The 18932-nt window shown below is 36.9% G+C and overlaps 1 protein-coding gene across 1 annotated transcript in view; it reads left to right on the forward strand.

The window, feature by feature from the left end:
* Positions 1-574: 574 nt before the first annotated feature.
* LOC111049903 (glutamate-gated chloride channel) overlaps positions 575-18932 on the forward strand; it is a gene marked incomplete in the record, with an annotated part of 235061 nt that continues 216703 nt past the window's right edge. The window contains 1 exon segment of the mRNA XM_039433746.1: positions 575-787.

Raw genomic sequence — 18932 nt, forward strand, 5'->3', positions numbered from 1 at the left:
CAATTTGTGTTTTTCAATATATCTAAGTGCTCATATCTCCTGAACGGGACAGAATTTTCCTAATCCGTTTGCAGATTCGAGTTCCTCGCATCAACGAGAATGAGGTCACGGAGTTTGAGCGATTTTTATTTTTTTACAAAAAATGAGAAAAGTCATGAACCATCCTGCGTTTTTCCAAATACTTAGATGTTAATGATATTGCAAAACTTTACGACTTGTCATAATGTCATGAACGAAAAGTTAGTGATAGTATTCATTCAACGATGTTTATTTCACTCACTTAAAAATTACATTATAGGTGGGAACATGTTGTGGGATATCCCTTATTTTATCAATAAGGATGGAAAAAGGATACATTTATTTTTTAATTACTACATTGTACTACACTTTTGAGTTAAGTTTCGGTGACGTTTTCCGTCAGGGATGAAGGGTCAAAAGAATCGAAACAGAGAGTGAGTGAGGAAATGAGTGAGTGAGTGAGTGAGTGAGGTGACCTCCTCCTCACGGCGCATGCCTCACCATTTATCCGTATAGCGTAGCTGGTCTGAGTTGGGCAAAAGCACAGTAGGCCAGTAGCACTGTACTCTGCCAGTTGTCTCCGCTATATCCAATCTGAGAGAGAGAGAGAGACAGCCAGAGATAGAGAGAGAGAGCACGCGCGATCTTGTGCGTTGGTGTGTTGAGCCGCGAGTGTTGTTGGTGTGTGTGAGTGTTGAGCGTGTGTTAGTGCACCACACAGTAGTTTTCCACGAGCGTTTTCCGATAGGTTTTCTTCCGGTTTTCCGAGGTAAGTGGATACTCGACGCTACATTTTCTGTAGAGGGGTCAGGTTATTGTGGAGGAAAGTTTTTGTCAAGTTGTATGGGGGGGGGGAAATGTTTTTTGAGAAGTGGGATTCTTTGCCAATGTTTTGCTGATAGATGCTTTCACGCCTCCCTTGAAAAATATTGTTCTAAGAATAATATAGTAAGAGATTGAAAGTTTATCAAGCAAACCCAGGCTCTATCCAAAGAATATGGTTTTTAGTGATTTTGAGGTCATGACTATACGACAATCATACATAAAAACCGTAATTGAGTACTTAATAAAATATAGATCCGATTTTCCTCTCACAGTAAACTCTACACTTAATTATTATAATTCAAGGGCCACTGCTAACAAATATGTAACCTATAAAACTAATATTGAATGTATAAGGAGGCAGTTAATTTACATAGGTACTAAAATAAAAATCTCATTCCAAATCAATTTCTCATGGACAATAAGATCAGCGGAAAAATTAAACTGGACATACAGTAATTTCTTCTTCCATTTAGATATATGACACGAGATTTCTGCTCCAGCATTGTTTTTTCATTTTTCAGTGGACTCTCTTACCTTTATTTTGAGTACCTATTCCTCTGTTTTCTTCCTTCCCACCAATTCTCCCTTACCTTTTTTCCTCATCACTTCTCTTCTCTTCTTTGCCTGCCTATTACATGGGAAACCATAGTTGGCTAGGTATTGTCCTCTCTTTTTTCTCTTCTCCAACACACCCAACCACAAAGCCCATGGTTTTTTATATTTGTAACATTTTATTGTGTTTTATTTGTTTCGTAATTTTGTATTTTGTACTTTGTAATTTGTATTTTTGTAAAATGTATTTTTGTTTTGTCTTGTTTTGTGTGTTTTTAATAAATTGAATTGAATTGAATTGAATTATTGTAGGCTATTTGAGATACAGTAGATATAATAGAGGAGAATTTAATGCTTCTCCAAAGTCATGTCAGAGAATTCCTACACACTTGCCTATACTGTCTTGCGATTTTTCCCCAAGAAAAAACCATTATAGAATAATATCAATTCAAGAATTGAGAGTAAGGCATTTATTCATTTATTAATTTATTGTATAAAACTCTATAATCATAATACAATTATGACATTGGAGGAAAAACTAGACTGAGCCTGTACTATTTCTCTCTAAAATTTTTGATAAAATGTTAATGTTGTCCAAAAGTTAAGGTTATGTAATCACACACTGCTTCGTCACTTGATTTTCGGTCCAGGAATAATGATCTTAAAATTTTGAATTTTGAAGGTTGATGTTATACTCTGAATGAACCACAATAAATTAAAAGCTTTAGAAATATTGCACTTATTTGAAAAATTTGAATACAAAATCAAAAACCTACTCACTATTAGTTATTTACAGCTGAGAAATAGGTATTGTATAGCAGATACAATAGGAATGAGAGTGAATGCTTTTCAAAGTAATGTGAAAAAATCATTCACATTCTGTTCTCATTTTATATTGAAAAATATTTTTCGGAAAAATAATATGAGGTAGAGTTGTACTTTTGAAACAGTTTTGCGTTCCTGAGGAATAGTTATGGAGGATGAGGAGTAGTACTAACTTTTTCAATGCAGTGGGCGGCATTCTAATTCCCATTCTATACAAGGAAGTTTTGTATCAAACTAGACTAGATTAATGTTTTTGAAAAGGTTGAGGCTCTTGAAATGAGTTTTTCAAGTCCCAAGTAATTTATACGGAGTATATGGTCAGCTGTATATTATATACTCTTGTATTTCAGCGGGTCGCTAGAATATCGGAATAAGTTATGCAAGTTATTATGAGTTTCCATGGTGAAGATAAAGGGCCATATGAATAAAAGCTGAGCATATGCTCATGAGTATAAGCATGGAGCATAGGGTTTTGCTCATGAGCATTAGGTAGAAGCATGAGCATTTGCTCATTTTTATACAAATAAGATTTTAGAAGTATAAGCAAATGCTCAACTTTACTCGTATGGCCCAATGTCAGCCTGATATTCAAGCTGATCGTAGTTGTTATTTCCACTGACTTTATGACATAGAGACTATAGTTAGTGTATGAAAAAGCTTCTATGAAATGGAGGTCTATCACGAAAATAGCGGCTTGTGATTGGTTGAAGGCTCTGATCTGTCAAAGACGTAGTTGATCTTCAACATAGAAGTCCATTTTACCTATCTTGTAAGAAGCCCCTGAGTGGTTTTGGATGCAGGAGTTGAATAATTCAAACTACATATTGATATGTGATTGATATTTCAGTCTTGCAGGTAACCCATGCTCCGTAAGGATCAAATTAAAAACTCGCCAATCTTAAAACATAACCTACTGAAATCTTGGGGAAATTAAAATCAGCCTAAGACCATCCTTGGTAAATTTAGAAGGCTATAAATTCAACCCAAAAAGTTTCATTTCCCAGAATTCAACTTGAAAGGATACGCTTTTCAACGAGCAAGGAATAAAAATAATTATGAACAAATATAAGCTACCCATCATTTGTTTACAAAGTGACGAATAAGATTCCACTTTATTCAGTTTTCCTGATTCCTTTCATACTTTTACCTCATTTTCTCCTATGAAGTGGGACTCTCTTTTCTTCTTTATCTTCAACAAGTGACACTTTCTATTTCACTCAATTTTCTGCTTTATAATATCAAAGGAGCATCATGTGTATTCCAACCACCCTTCTTCTCCACCATGTTTGTTTTTCATTTTCATCCGTATATTATATTTCCCTCTGTCTCCCTCTCTCTATTTTCCTATTTCTCTCTTGCTTTCTGAATCTATTCATCTTCTTCCATCCTGTTTCCCCTTTCATCCCCCTTCCTAGTTTCATTCTCCTCTTCCTCTCTTTATTTTTAAATCAATTCATCTTCTTTCATCCTCTTTCTAGCCGGTATGAAAAGGCAATGCTGTACTTTATTTAGTCGCCTGCCCCTTCAACTGAGAAGCCCCGCAACCCGCATCACATGCTCTTTTCCCAGTAGTATTTTCCCTTTATACAGTGATCGTCTACATTATTCAGTTCAGGGTAGGCTCTCTCACACAAAAACAAGTTTTCAGTCATCTCGCACACAAAAACATGTTTCAGTCATCTCTCACATGAGTTTCAAACATGTTTTCGTCCTCCCTCACATGTGTTTCAAACGTGTGTTGTGCGCCTTTGAAGGTTTGTAGCACAAATCGAAAACTGGAGAGAAAATCGTCTGATATTCTCCATATCAAACATTGGAAGTCGATTTCAAGAAGGTCAAAATGTTGCATAGTATACTCTTTGAAAAGTGTTATCTAATTTAACTTGAAGGTAGGTTTTTTCAATCTTTCAAACCATTCTAAAGCTGCGTTTACACCAAAGTTATTAACAAATTGTTTATTTTTCCTTCCGTATAGACTTTATTGCTGTGAATATGTGTTTGTCAAGCTCCGTTTGATTTAATAGAATCTATAAGGACGGAAAAATACAAATTTTGTAAATAATGTGTAAACGCATCAAGCAGGAATCTGATATGATAGCTTATTCGATCTTTATTAACAATAATAGACAATTATTTATATTATATCAGATATTCCTGGATAACTTGAATCACAGCCATCTAAAATAGTGAGATCAACGTTTCAATGACATTGGAGAAAGGTAGGAGACCAGCGTTGCCGATTCTCTGCCTTGCCTCTGCCTTCTATAGAAAATAGCTGATACCGGTTAATCTGATGCGATATCAACTGTTCATTCCCGTTTTGAATAATCAATAATTATATTTTATTCGTCAGGGAAATTTGATTTGGAGAAAGCTAGAAGAGCAGTGTTGCCGATTCTCCGCCTTGCTTCTGCCCACTATAGAAAATAGCTGATACCGGTTCTTCTGATGTGATATCAACTGTTCATTTCTGTTTGAAATAATCGATAATTATATTTTATTCGTCAGGAAAATATAATTTCCAATAATTGAATGATCAATTTTCAAAATTGAGATTGTATATTCTGTAAATAATATTTCAACATTGTTGAGAAACGATCTATAGTGAGGTCCACGTTATAATGATAGTATTTGATCAACTTTGGTTTTGCTATCCTTGTCTATCATTCGACAAATCCATTTCTAGGTCCAAAACGATGCCAATTATGTTTTCGACAGTGTAGAAATATAATTGATTAATTCAGAGAATCGGCATCGCTATTTTTCTATCTTCATCCACTGTCATTATAACGTGGACCTTACTATAGCAAAGTTGCTGAGGTGGAGAATAATAGCGCTATCTACTTTGTGGAATGATAGACAAGGACAGCAACACCAATGCTAATCAAATACTGTCATTACAACATGGACCCCACCACAGTAGGCCAGAACACACTTCCCCGATACAACCTTGAATCACACCTTATTTTTAGACTAGGTCATAATATACCAGAAAATACCCGCCATTTCTGTGTGGTTTATTAATGAACGAATAATTAGTGAAGGTCATTCGAATGGAAGAGACATTTTACTACAGGTAAAAAGGGGTACAACGGTGGTATTCCGGGGGGTTCTAGCTGTGAACCCCACCCTCCTTCAAGGATCGATACAATTGTTGGTATTTGGGGGCGAAACTAGGGGGGTTGTCCTACCCCCTCCCAACCAACAAGTGTATATTAGTGTTGAGGTTAGGATAGGAGAGACATTATTGTGTTAGGAAGGGGGGATAGTTCAACAACATAATATATGACACTCTTTCTCTCAGACAAGATTTGCCCTGAACTCTTCAATTGGTTATTGGCGCCGTCCTAACCAACACCCCTTCACACTCTGAGGCTCAAAAAGGGAAGTGTTCAAACACCTCCGAAGAACTTTTTAACTTTTTTTTTCTTTTCAATAGCAGTACTCGCCTACTAGTATAAATTCTGCTGCTCTTGTATTTAGTTTTAGTTTATCAGAGATTGACAATGGTGTAATAACCGAAACCGGTCTTTCTAATTATCAATAAATCAGTGGTTTTTTGACAATTATTTCTTAGTCTTTTCTCATTCAAACCTCCGAAGAAGTTGTTTTCAAGGTTAAGAGTGACACTGTATTACAACATTTTATTTTTAGTATATCTATTTTTATCATTTTAGTTGATTTTGTATTATCATTTTTAGTGAAATTCACTTGTTATGAAGTCATTGGGAATGATAGGACGGCGTGGTTGCCGATTCTATGTCACCACCGCCTTAGATGGACAGCAATGTTGTCATGTTTCTTCCTCGATGGAATTCTATGGTAGATGGTTGTGTATCAAGTTATTTCGGTGTATATGATATAATATTTATTGTTCGTCCTTGAACAAAACGATCAATTCTATCTTAAATATCTATCTCAAGTACCGTATTTCATACTATAGTGAGACCCACGTAGTCAGTGAAAATGATAAAATGTCAGAGTTGTCAATTTTCTTTTAACACCGCCACCTATAGTAGATAGCTGTTATTCAAATAATCTCGATGTATCTGATATAATATCAATTTATTGTTGATTCTGATTATTATTATTTTTTTTTATTCAGATTTCTCTCACATTACATGAATGATAAGTTTCACAAATTGAATTAATCATTATACATATATCATCTTATATCTATCATACATGAAGTGAGAATCTATTAAAATTTTCTTATTATATATTATTATTAATAAATAATAATAATAATATAATAATAATAATAATATAATAATAATAATAATAATAATAATAATAATAATAATAATAATAATCTATTATATTTCCTTATTTGTATCATTTCATTCACTTGGTGCCAGTTGCACAAAAGCCGGTTAAATTTCAATCCTGATTAATTTCACGAGAACCAATCAGAGAAGCCGTCTTTCCAATAAGGTCTTCTGTAATTGGGTACCATGAAATTAATCACGATTGAAATTCAACCGACTTTTGTGCAACCAAACTATTATCAAGTCATAGGAAGAGGTTTTCAAGAAGATACTTCCCCATGACTCGTTAATAGTTTTTCATAATAATGGATAGTATTTGATATGCTTCTTTTCCCTTCATCAGCATGATTTTCAATGAAAATCACATAATGAAAATATTGGAGAGATGATATTAAGGTGCATTGATGCTCAATTACAACTCAAAAGGCAAAAGAGACCAATAAAAATATGGATGAATGATATGAGGTTCGGAACAGGAACCCCTGAAAGGAAGAAAAGGAAGAAGATATTGAATGGAAGACCATAGTGAGGTCCACGTTATAATGGCAGTGTTTGATTAGCAATGGTATTGCTATCATTGTCTATAATTCAACAAAACAGATAGTGCTATCTCTTTCTCGCTTTGCTCTGTTGCCGGATCGTCTTCCAACAATGTAGGATTAATTATTAATTAACAAAATATTTGATACAAATTATGAAAATAGTTATTTGTGCAACTAGTGCGCAAAGTGACAGTTTGCTGCACCGAAAGAAACGTTTACGCCCGAGCCGTAGGCGAGGGCGGAATGGTTTCTTGAGTGCAGCAGAGGAACTTTGCGCACGTATTTCACATTAAGTTTTTCCTACAGTTACCATTGAATATGAAAAGTGGGTAATTATGGGTAAAATTGCCTGAAATGCATCAAATGTTTTTCTGTGTAATTTTATTATTGATAAAAACCTTAATTTATTGTGAAATTGAATAAAAATGTTGCCGTTGGTTATAAGTGATCTACTTAAGCTCGTTGCACCTCTGCTCACTATAGCAGCCACACCAGTCACTCTTACCAACTTCATTTTCATTTTGCTGCACTGTTGCTCCATATAACCTACTAAGTATTTTGCGTTGCCATGTTGCAAATCTGGAGTGCAGAAAAGATTTTTCCCGCACTAGAGCGGAAAAGTGATTCTTTGCGTTCTGTAATCAGTGCAGCAATGGCCACTTTTCAACGTAACTGTAGGAAAAATATAATTTCTTGCTTGATAAAATATAATTTATTATTTTAAACGAGAAAGAACATTCAATATTACATCAATAAGCCTGTATCACCCACCGTCTATAGAAGGCATTGACAAGACAGAGGAACGACAACGTTGTTCGGCTATCTTTCTCCACTGCCATTATAACGTGGACGTCACTATAGCGAATAGATGAAAGGAAGAGAGATGCAATGACGCATGCAATTTATATCTCAAAGTCACATAGTATTTTCTCTCGACCTTTCTCTGCTCTCAACTCGGGCTGACCAATTGACAGTATGTCTTGTAGAAATTATCTTCCAGTGATAGTTGTTTACAACTGATTATCGACATCGTCGATACGCAAACCCAATCAGCTATTGGCCGTTTCAGATATAACAGGACATCATTTACTCGGATGGAAAGTAATAGAGGAGACTGTGGCGCGAGATGTATTGTTTACAGAACTACCAGTATAAGCAAATCTGATGAGACAAGAACAATCAAATTAACAGAAAGCGAAGCAAGGATAATCATAAATCACGTCGATCAGCCGAGAATATAGCGAAGAAATGAGATAAAAGAGAAGGAAGATGGAAAACAGAAATTATTGTTATCAGTTATCAGCAGTAGGATAGAACGATTTATTATCTGCGACGTAACGCTGAATAATTTGCCGTTTATTTGCCCACTGAGTTCGAACGGTTGTCTCTGTTGTTCGTATTGTTTCTGTCTCTGTTTTTGCTGATGTTGTTGTTGATGTCGTTGCCTAACAAGGCAGATAAATCCAGCAGTTAGAAGCTACACACACACACACACACACACACACACACTCACACCTACACTCACACACACGTACTCACACATTCGATAATTCTAGAAATTGAGATAAATTGGTCTAGCCACCACTGCAAGCCAGTACTGTATAGTAATTTACGATACCCCTACCTCCACCCCTACATCTAAACCCCTACCCTCTATTATCTCATCTGCTTGCCACTAGATGTATGTCACAACAGCGTGGATGTCTCTATCGTTTAGTGGCCCATGTATCAGTTGTGTCACCACTTTATCTCATCCCTCAGTTACTTCTGTTTTGAAATCCTGAACTTGGTTTAGAGAATAAATCCAGTTTTTCAGAGTTAAGTTAAGTTTTTTTTGAAACCCTGAACCTGGTTCAAGGAGCCAATAAAGGGGCACCGAGCTTCGCTCGTTATTTTTATTTATTGATAAAAAGAACACAATTCTCTAAAATGATCGTGTTTATATTTCACGGCTGGCTATACGGTCAGCTTATGAATTTCGGGGATACGGTATTTTGATTTTCCACAGGATCACTCACTCACTTTTTACTATCCACAGACGACGAAAGTCTCAGCTGTTTCAGCCAAGGATGGATCCTTTCAATGTCGTTCAGCGAGTTTTCCCAAGGATGAGACCTAGTGCAATCGAATTTTTATATCATAAACCTACTATGTTCCAATTCGTGAGAATCGTTAGAGCCGTTTTCGAGATCCGTTGAACATGAATAACCATGAATAAATATAACAGGTCATAATTTTCTCGGATGGACAGTAATAGAGGAGACTGTGGCGCGAGATCTATTGTTTACAGAACTACTAGTATAAGCAAATCTGATGAGACAAGAACAATCAAATTAACAGGAAGCAAAATATAACAGGTCATAATTTTCTCGGATGGGCAGTAATAGAGGAGACTGTGGTTTATAACCGCGCGAGATCTATTGTTTACAGAACTACCAGTATAAGCAAATCTGATGAGACAAGAACAATCAAATTAACAGGAAGCAAAATATAACAGGTCATAATTTACTCGGATGGACAGTAATGGAGGAGACTGTGGCGCGAGATCTATTGTTTACAGAACTACTAGTATAAGCGAATCTGATGAGACAAGAACAATCAAATTAACAGGAAGCAAAATATAGCAGGTCATAATTTTATCGGATGAACAGTAATAGGGGAGACTGTGGCGCGAGATCCATGTTTACAGATCTACTAGTATAAGCGAATCCGATGAGACAAGAACAATCAAATTAACAGGAAGCAAAATATAGCAGGTCATAATTTTATCGGATGAACAGTAATAGGGGAGACTGTGGCGCGAGATCCATGTTTACAGATCTACTAGTATAAGCGAATCCGATGAGACAAGAACAATCACATTAACAGGAAGCAAAATATAGCAGGTCATAATTTTATCGGATGAACAGTAATAGGGGAGACTGTGGCGCGAGATCCATTGTTTACAGATCTACTAGTATAAGCGAATCCGATGAGACAAGAACAATCAAATTAACAGGAAGCAAAATATAGCAGGTCATAATTTTATCGGATGAACAGTAATAGGGGAGACTGTGGCGCGAGATCCATTGTTTACAGATCTACTAGTATAAGCGAATCCGATGAGACAAGAACAATCACATTAACAGAAGCAAAATATAGCAGGTCATAATTTTATCGGATGAACAGTAATAGGGGAGACTGTGGCGCGAGATCCATTGTTTACAGATCTACTAGTATAAGCGAATCCGATGAGACAAGAACAATCAAATTAACAGGAAGCAAAATATAACAGGTCATAATTTTCTCGGATGGACAGTAATAGAGGAGATTGTGGTTTATAACCGCGCGAGATCTATTGTTTACAGGACTATCAGTATAAGCAAATCTGATGAGACAAGAACAATCAAATTAACAGAAAGCGAAGCAAGGATAATCATAAATCACGTCGATCAGCCGAGAATATAGCGAAGAAATGAGATAAAAGAGAAGGAAGATGGAAAAACAGATATTATTGTTATCAGTTATCAGCAGTAGGATAGAACGATTTATTATCTGCGACGTAACGCTGAATAATTTGCCGTTTATTTGCCCACTGAGTTCGAACGGTTGTCTCTGTTGTTCGTATTGTTTCTGTCTCTGTTTTTGCTGATGTTGTTGTTGATGTCGTTGCCTAACAAGGCAGATAAATCCAGCAGTTAGAAGCTACACATACACACACTCACACCTACACTCACACACACGTACTCACCCATTCGATAATTCTAGAAATTGAGATAAATTGGTCTAGCCACCACTGCAAGCCAGTACTGTATAGTAATTTACGATACCCCTACCTCCACCCCTACATCTAAGCCCCTACCCTCTATTATCTCATCTGCTTGCCACTAGATATATGTCACAACAGCGTGGATGTATCTATCGTTTAGTGGCCCATGTATCAGTTGTGTCACCACTTTATCTCATCCCTCAGTTACTTCTGTTTTGAAATCCTAAACTTGGTTTAGAGAATAAATCCAGTTTTTCAGAGTTAAGTTAAGTTTTTTTTTGAAACCCTGAACCTGGTTTAAGGAGCCAATATCGGCGCACCGAGCTTCGCTTGTTATTTTTATTTATTGATAAAAAGAACACAATTCTCTAAAATGATCGTGTTTATATTTCACAGCTGGCTATACGGTCAGCTTATGAATTTCGGGGATACAATATTTTGATTTTCCACAGAATCACTCACTCACTTTTTACTATCCACAGACGACGAAAGTCTCAGCTGTTTCAGCCAAGGATGATTTATCCTTTCAATGTCGTTCAGCGAGTTTTCCCAAGGATGAGACCTAGTGCAATCGAATTTTTATATCATAAACCTACTATGTTCCAATTCGTGAGAATCGTTAGAGCCGTTTTCGAGATCCGTTGAACATGAATAACCATAAATAAATATAACCAATTAATATGAATAAATATAAATAACCAAATATAAAAATATATTCAGATATACAGAGATTGCTCGCTTAATATAATAGAATACTAGTTTTCCAGAGTCGAGTTATTCAGTGTTTTGAAACCCTGAATCATTTTTCGAAAGTAACACCACTTTTCAGAGCCCAATAATGGCTGTTTTTGGAACCCTGATCCTGGTTTAGAGAGCGTTTACCTGTTTTCAGAGCATGTTCATCCAGTTTTGTAAGATCCTGATCATGGTTTAGAGAGCGTTTACCTGTTTTCAGAGCATGTCCATCCAGTTTTGTAAGATCCTGATAATGGTTTAGAGAGCGTTTACCTGTTTTCAGAGCATGTTAATCCAGTTTTGTAAGATCCTGATAATGGTTTAGAGAGCGTTTACCTGTTTTCAGAGCATGTTCATCCAGTTTTGTAAGATCCTGATCATGGTTTAGAGAGCGTTTACCTGTTTTCAGAGCATGTTCATCCAGTTTTGTAAGATCCTGATCATGGTTTAGAGAGCGTTTACCTGTTTTCAGAGCATGTTCATCCAGTTTTGTAAGATCCTGATCATGGTTTAGAGGGCGTTTACCTGTTTTCAGAGCATGTTCATTCAGTTTTGTGAAATCCTGATCATGGTTTAAAGGGCGTTCACCAGTTCTCATAAGATCAATCATTGAGTTTATTGAAATCTTGAACCTAGTTTAGAGAGCGTTCACCTGTTTTTAGAGCTAAATCATTGAGATTGTTGAAACCCTAAACCTGGTCTGATGATAAACACTAGTTTTTCAAGTTATTCAGTGTTTTGGGTCCTGAACTATGTTTCGAAAGTAACGCCACTTTTTCAGAGACTTATAATGAAGTTTTTTGGAACCCTGAACTTGGGTTAGAGAGCGCTTACATGTTTTTGAAGGTCGATCATTGAGTCTGTTGGAATCTTGAACCTGGTTAGGAGAGCGTTTACCAGTTAACAGATCTTAATCATTCAGTTTGTTGGAATCTTAAACCTGGTTTAAAGAGCGTTTACCAGTTTTGATTAGCTCAATCATTGAGTTTGTTGAAACCCTGAACCTGGTTTAGAGATCGTTCACTTGTTCTTAAGGTGCGTACAGATTTACGCGCCGCGAACACGAGCAATTCACTTTTAATCAGCTGATGCCAAGCTTTTCATATCTGTATCTTACCATTTCTGTACAAATACAGATATAATCAGCTGATGAAAAGTGAATAGCTCGTGTTCGCGGCGCGTAAATCTGTACTCACCTTTAGAGCTTAATCATTGAGTAATTGACATTGTTGAAATCTTGAACCTCGTTTAGAGAACGTTAATCAGTTTTCAGAGCCTGAACATTCAGTTTGTTGGAATCTTGAACCTGGTTTAGAGAGCGTATACCAGTTCTCAGAGCTCAATCATTGAGTTTAACCATAGAGAAACGATAGCATAAGTAGATATCCCATGATATAGGGCGTTTATGTCGCAACTTTTACTGTTATCCCAAGCCGATAGTTCACGTAGTTCTTTCCTATGCAGCTGTGTGACGCTGGTAGTCTCTCAAATTGTGTCGTTCATACACTATCACCCCAACAAAACAGTAAAAATTGACAATAATCGACAGTTATCGGCTTGAGATAACAGTAAAAGTTGCGACATAAATTCCCTATAACTTACCTTGGGATATCTATTTACGCTATTGTTTCTCTATGGTTTAACTATTGACTAATATTGAGTTTTTTTGAACCCTCAATCTGGTCTAGAAAGCAACACAAGTTTTTCAGAGTAAAGTTATCCAGTGTTTTGAAACCATGAACTATGTTTTTAAAGTAACGCCACTTTTTCAGAGTCAAGTTATACAGAGCTTCGAAACCCTGAACTATGTTTTCAAAGTAACACAACTCTTTCAGAGCCTAATAATGAGGTTCTTTGGATCCCTGGCCCTGATTTAGAGAGCGTATTTCCATTGTATGTCTACAGTTGGATATTCACTCAATGTATTAAGTGAATTTCAGTACAAAGGAAAATGTAGTACTTCGAATAAAACCCACGGAACATTCTAGATTACCTTTCAAACCTCATACCAATTTTGTAGATAGATTATCTCTTCATAACCGATATAAACTGCAGTTTATCTCAACAGACTGCAATTCACCCGATAAAAGTTATTGTGTATTTTGTGTATGAGGTCACCCGATCCATAATTGAGACAATAACACAGTTGTAAATCGTTCAAGTCCTACTTATAGGGTCATTCTAACCCACTTTGGATCCAATTTCTTTTTGAACTTCATCATCTCTCCTCCTCCTCTTCTTCTTCTTCTTCTTCTTTTTAATTTATTCTGCTTCTTCTCTAATCTTCCTTCTTCTTTGACTTGAATATCAACCGTCTATTTCTCTTTAGTCGCATGCAACTCGTTTAGCAAACAAGAAAATTGTTTGCATATTTTCTTGTACACCACGTGGAATTCCAAACTTCTCTTTCTTCTTCTACTTCTTCTCTTTCTCATTCTTCTTCTTCTTTTTCTTCTTCTTCTTCTTCTTCTTCTTCTTCTTCTTCTTCTTCTCTTCCTCCTCCTCCTCCTTCTCCTCCTCCTCCTTCTCCTTCCCCCCTCCTTCTCCTTCTCCTCTTCACTCACAGTATTCCAAAGAGGCTTATCGTCTGTACCGTTTTGGGTATGATTGAAGCTACGCCGGTAATTTGCACAAAGCTTTAAAGCTGAATACGTCAACCAATTAAAGCAATCTGGGGTTGCTTTGTTGAATGTTCTCAGATACTTAATGATGGAGGAACTGTTAGATGAGCAGATTTTATGATGACGTAAGCAGTAAATACTTAGTTAAGGATCTGCTCAGTTGAATTGGGTTGGCTTGTTCATTTGATTACACATCACCAATTATCGAAAGCATTTCAGAAATGTTAACGTATGTGGGAGTTGAAACACTGACATATAATTTGACAAAAATGAAAGTGATAAAATAGATAACAATGTAGAAATATAATCAATTTACAAAATATTCTATCTCAATTATGAAGATTCATTATTCAATCATTGACAAAATATGATTTTGACGAATATAGATAATTTAAATCAAAAATTAACACTAAGGCTAAACTCACACGTACGCGACTCAGGTCGAGATGAGACTCGACTCTAGTGGAGAGCATGTGTTTCCAAATGGTGACAGTCACGGAGACCAGAATCGACTGGTCTGAGTGTCACCATTTGGAAACACATGCTCTCGACTAGAGTCGAGTCTCTTCTCGACCTGAGTCGCGTGATAGTGAGTTGAGCCTAAAGGTGTGTACAGATTTACGCGCCGCGAGCATGAGCAATTCACTTTTAACCAGCTGATGCCAAGCTTTTTATATCTGTATCTTACCGTTTCTGTAAAAATACAGATATAATCAGCTGATTAAAAGTGAATTGCTCATGTTCGCGCCGCGTATATCTGTACGCACCTTTAGGCTCAACTCACACTTACGCGACTCAATTCGAGAAGAGACTGCGACTCTAGTTGAGTGCATGTGTTTCCAAATGGTGACGTCGCGGGACTAGAATCGACTGGTCTGAGTGTCACCATTTGGAAACACATGCTCTCGACCAGAATCGAGTCTCTTCTCGACCTGAGTCGCGTAAGTGTAATTTGAGCCTCAGAATGTAATTATTTGTTGAAACACCGCCGATTTATGTAGTTAGATTACAAATTATTATACTATCGATTTTCAAATTCCATTCAATCTTGATTGTGTTTAATAATTTTCCACAGTTTGTCAAATGCTGCGTCGAGAAGAGACTATTGTCGCGTGAGTATAAGTTGAATCTTAGTGTCGATTTCCGAGCTCTGGGTTTCTAACCGAAACGGGGCGCAGTCACAGTCCACGTTTAAATGAAATTTCGAAAAACTAGAAAATCGAACACAAAATAAAATAAAGAGAAAATAGTGTCATGTTTCTGCTATTTTGAATCATTTAGGAATGTTTCATTAATTTCGTCAAGGAAAAACGTCACAATTCTAGAAATAGTGAAATCAGAGACATAATAAAAACTGCAACTACGCCCCGTTTCGGAAAGCAAATTTTCTGACTCCAGCTGTTCAAAGTCTAGAACTCAGCTAAATCCCGAGCTCGGAAACCGGCCCTGAATCCATTGAATAAATCTATGTGAATCACATAATATTATCGCAAGTCCTATTATTTGGATTCATGGGATAAATTAATGTCAATCACGAAGTATTTCATCATTTGTTTAGCCTGCTTAGAAATTCTTCAGTCTAGCTTGAGCAGCTCCAATTGTTCGAACACAGTTTTGTCAGATGCAAATAAGGCGAGAAAGTGCGATTCTAGTTCCAATCGAATTTAGAACAGGACAATAAGCTCACAAGGCAGATAGAATGAGAAATAAGAGAGAGAGAGATGGAATGAGAGTTGATGAAGAGAAAAGTTGAGAGAGAGAGAACCAAATGAAAAAGCAACAATAAATAGATAAGAGAGAGATGGGGAACTGGGAGAAAGGGAGAGAGGAGCACAGGACAATAGTAAGGACCACGTTATAATGGCAGTGAAGAAAGTTAGGAGAAAACGTTGCCGATCCCCTGTCTTGTCAATGCCTTTTATGGAGGGTAACTGATATCGGTTTATTGATGTAATATTAACTGTTTATTCTCGTTTAAAATAATCGAGTATTAAATAATATTTCTCTGTGATTTCATGATGAGTTTTTATAATAAAATAAGATTGAGATTTTTTCAATTATTAATTCTACATTGTTAAAAAGCGATCTGGCAACAGAGCAAGCGAAAAAGAAAACACTGACATCATGAAAATGGTTGTCAAATCAGCAAGAAGCAAAGAAGAGGAACGAGAAAAGCTGACGGTGAAAGTGAACAACATGTGAGGAGAAACGGTAGAAGAAGAAGATTAGAATGGAGAGAGAGGAGAGTGAGAGAATGTGAGAATGAAGAGAAGTCGAGGAGGACCCAGTCATCTTCCAATTAATTTTATCCCTCCTTCCACCCTCTACCCTTAATTTGACAACTCCCTGACAGTTTAATCATCTTAAACGTTTGTTACAATCACCACAAACCCCTCTCCTATATTCCACCGATATTAGTTCATTGTTCCTGGCTACAGATCCTATGTATACAGGGTGAGTCATATGTATGGGAGCCCTTCCATAAGTTGGAGACTGTTGTAGATAAATAATACTGTAACCTTCAGGATAAGTGATTGGTCGAATACATCACCTTTTGACGTACAACTATATTTCAACCCCTCAAGTGAAAAATAAAACTTTAATAAAATCAGCAACCATTTTGGACACAAGTATCATAGAACATTTTTATTGATGTCATCTTTTTTGTTTTGGAGATGCCTTTATAATGATGTACCACACAATGGGTGTTCACATTTGAAAAATTCGAGTTACAGCCCCTAAGTATACCCATAGAGAAACAATAGCATAAGTAGATATCCCATGGCATAGGGCGTTTATGTCGCAACTTTTACTGTTATCTCAAGCCGATAGTCCACGTAGTTCTTTCCCGTGAAGCTGTGTGACGCTCGTAGTCTCTCATATTGTGCCGTTCATACAGTCTTACCCGGTCAAAACAGTAAAAATCGACAATAGTCGACAGTAATCGGCTTGAGATAACAATAAAAGTTGCGACATAAACGCCCTATACCATGGGATATCTACTTACGCTATTGTTCCTCTATGGTATACCCTTATTGAGGTTGATTGAGGGGACGCTAATTGTCAATTGGAATCAATAAAAGTATTTAGATAAGTGAATACTGTAATAAAAAGAGAGAAAGTGACCGTGGTCTAGTGGATAGAGAGCTTGCGTAGCAGCATAGAGATCCCGGGTTCGAACCCACTCACAACCAAAAGTTTTTTAACCAGATCACTCCCGTGTTATCGGATGGGCACGTTAAACTGTCGGTCCCGGCTGAAGTATGACAGTCGTAAGGCCTATTGACGGCTCAAATTATATTTTCAGGCGGTAGGACCTTCCCGCAAGGGACTCCCCACCAACATAGCCATACGAATTTACTTTTTTTACTGTAATGAATTGCCTTCATGAGAGCTTCTATCCTTTTGGTATCATCTATCCTTTATTGATGGCAGTGGCAAGGCAGAGAATCGGCAACACTGTTCTATCTTCCTCCACTACCATTATAACCTGTTTCTCACTAAAGAGATGTTAATTGTCAATTAGAATGTACACATCGAGTAAATACTGTAATGAATTATTGCATTTATGAGAGCATCTATACTTCAAGTATCATCTATTCTTCATAGATGGCAGTGACAAGGTAGAGAATCGGCAACGCTACTCTCCTATCTTTCTCCACTGCTATTATAACCTGTTTCTCACTAAGAGACGTTAACTGTCAATTAGAATCAACACATTAAGTAAATTCTGTAATAGATTGCCTTTATGAGAACAACGCCTCTAGCTAGCAATTAACAATTCAGCATAACCTGTTAAACTGTCTGTCATATAAAGGAGTTATGCCTGGGGATTCAGCTTGTATATTGTATCATATGAGATTTGGGAATGCTTTGATTTCGCTAATGTTAGAGCTGTTGATAAGGGTATGTTTGAATTGTCCTGAATCTCTGAAACCTCTTATCTGTTTATATAAAAGCGAAATGGTATTGATTCATTCATAACCAATATAACTAAAAACCTACTGGACCAAATACGTGCGAATTTAGCATGTATCAGCACCAAAGTATACATACAGTACGGAAACTTGGCTAGTACGCTGACGCTAAAATCCGCCATCTTGTTAGGAAGCGCCGCATTGTAATAGTATTGATGGTAGGTTCGGATCAATTCAATGATCCGGATCAATTGATCTCGTTCACTGCTACGAGCCAATCAGAAAACCAGGATTGGACTTCCAAGGCACGTGACGGTTTAGTATTGGGTCATGTAAAAGCATTGGTTAGATAGGCGATTGATTTCAAATTCCATTCTGTACTTATTCTGTGTCAGCACTACTCCGTAAAAGAAAGCCATAGTGATTTCGTGTGACGTCAGCACAGGTGGGGCTTCTACACCAATAAAAATTCGTTGATTTCAGCTGATCTATATCGGCTAGTTTTTTTATTGGTGTAGGAGCCCTACCTGTGCTGACGTCACACGAAAGCAATATGGAGTTGTTTAAGGAGGTAGTGCTGATACATGCAAAATTCGCACGTATTTGGTCCAGTATATTGGTGTAGGAGCCCTACCTGTGTTGACGTCACACGAATGCACTTCGGCTTTGTTTACGGAGTTAGTGGGATCAGTCGGCCTTCCAGACGCGCTCTAAGAACGGGTTTGAAAAAAATCTCCATAGATATGCCCAATCTGCGTATTTCCATCGGTTTTATGCGTTTTCTCAGCTTTTCCAAGAGCTTATTGGCAAAAAATGTTCAAATTTGGTACAGAAGTTCAGATAGGGGCTAGAAAATTTTCCTTAAAAGGACTTCAAAGACT

This window comes from Nilaparvata lugens, chromosome 8, assembly GCF_014356525.2.
Source record: "Nilaparvata lugens isolate BPH chromosome 8, ASM1435652v1, whole genome shotgun sequence".
NCBI classification, from domain to species: Eukaryota; Metazoa; Arthropoda; class Insecta; order Hemiptera; family Delphacidae; genus Nilaparvata; species Nilaparvata lugens.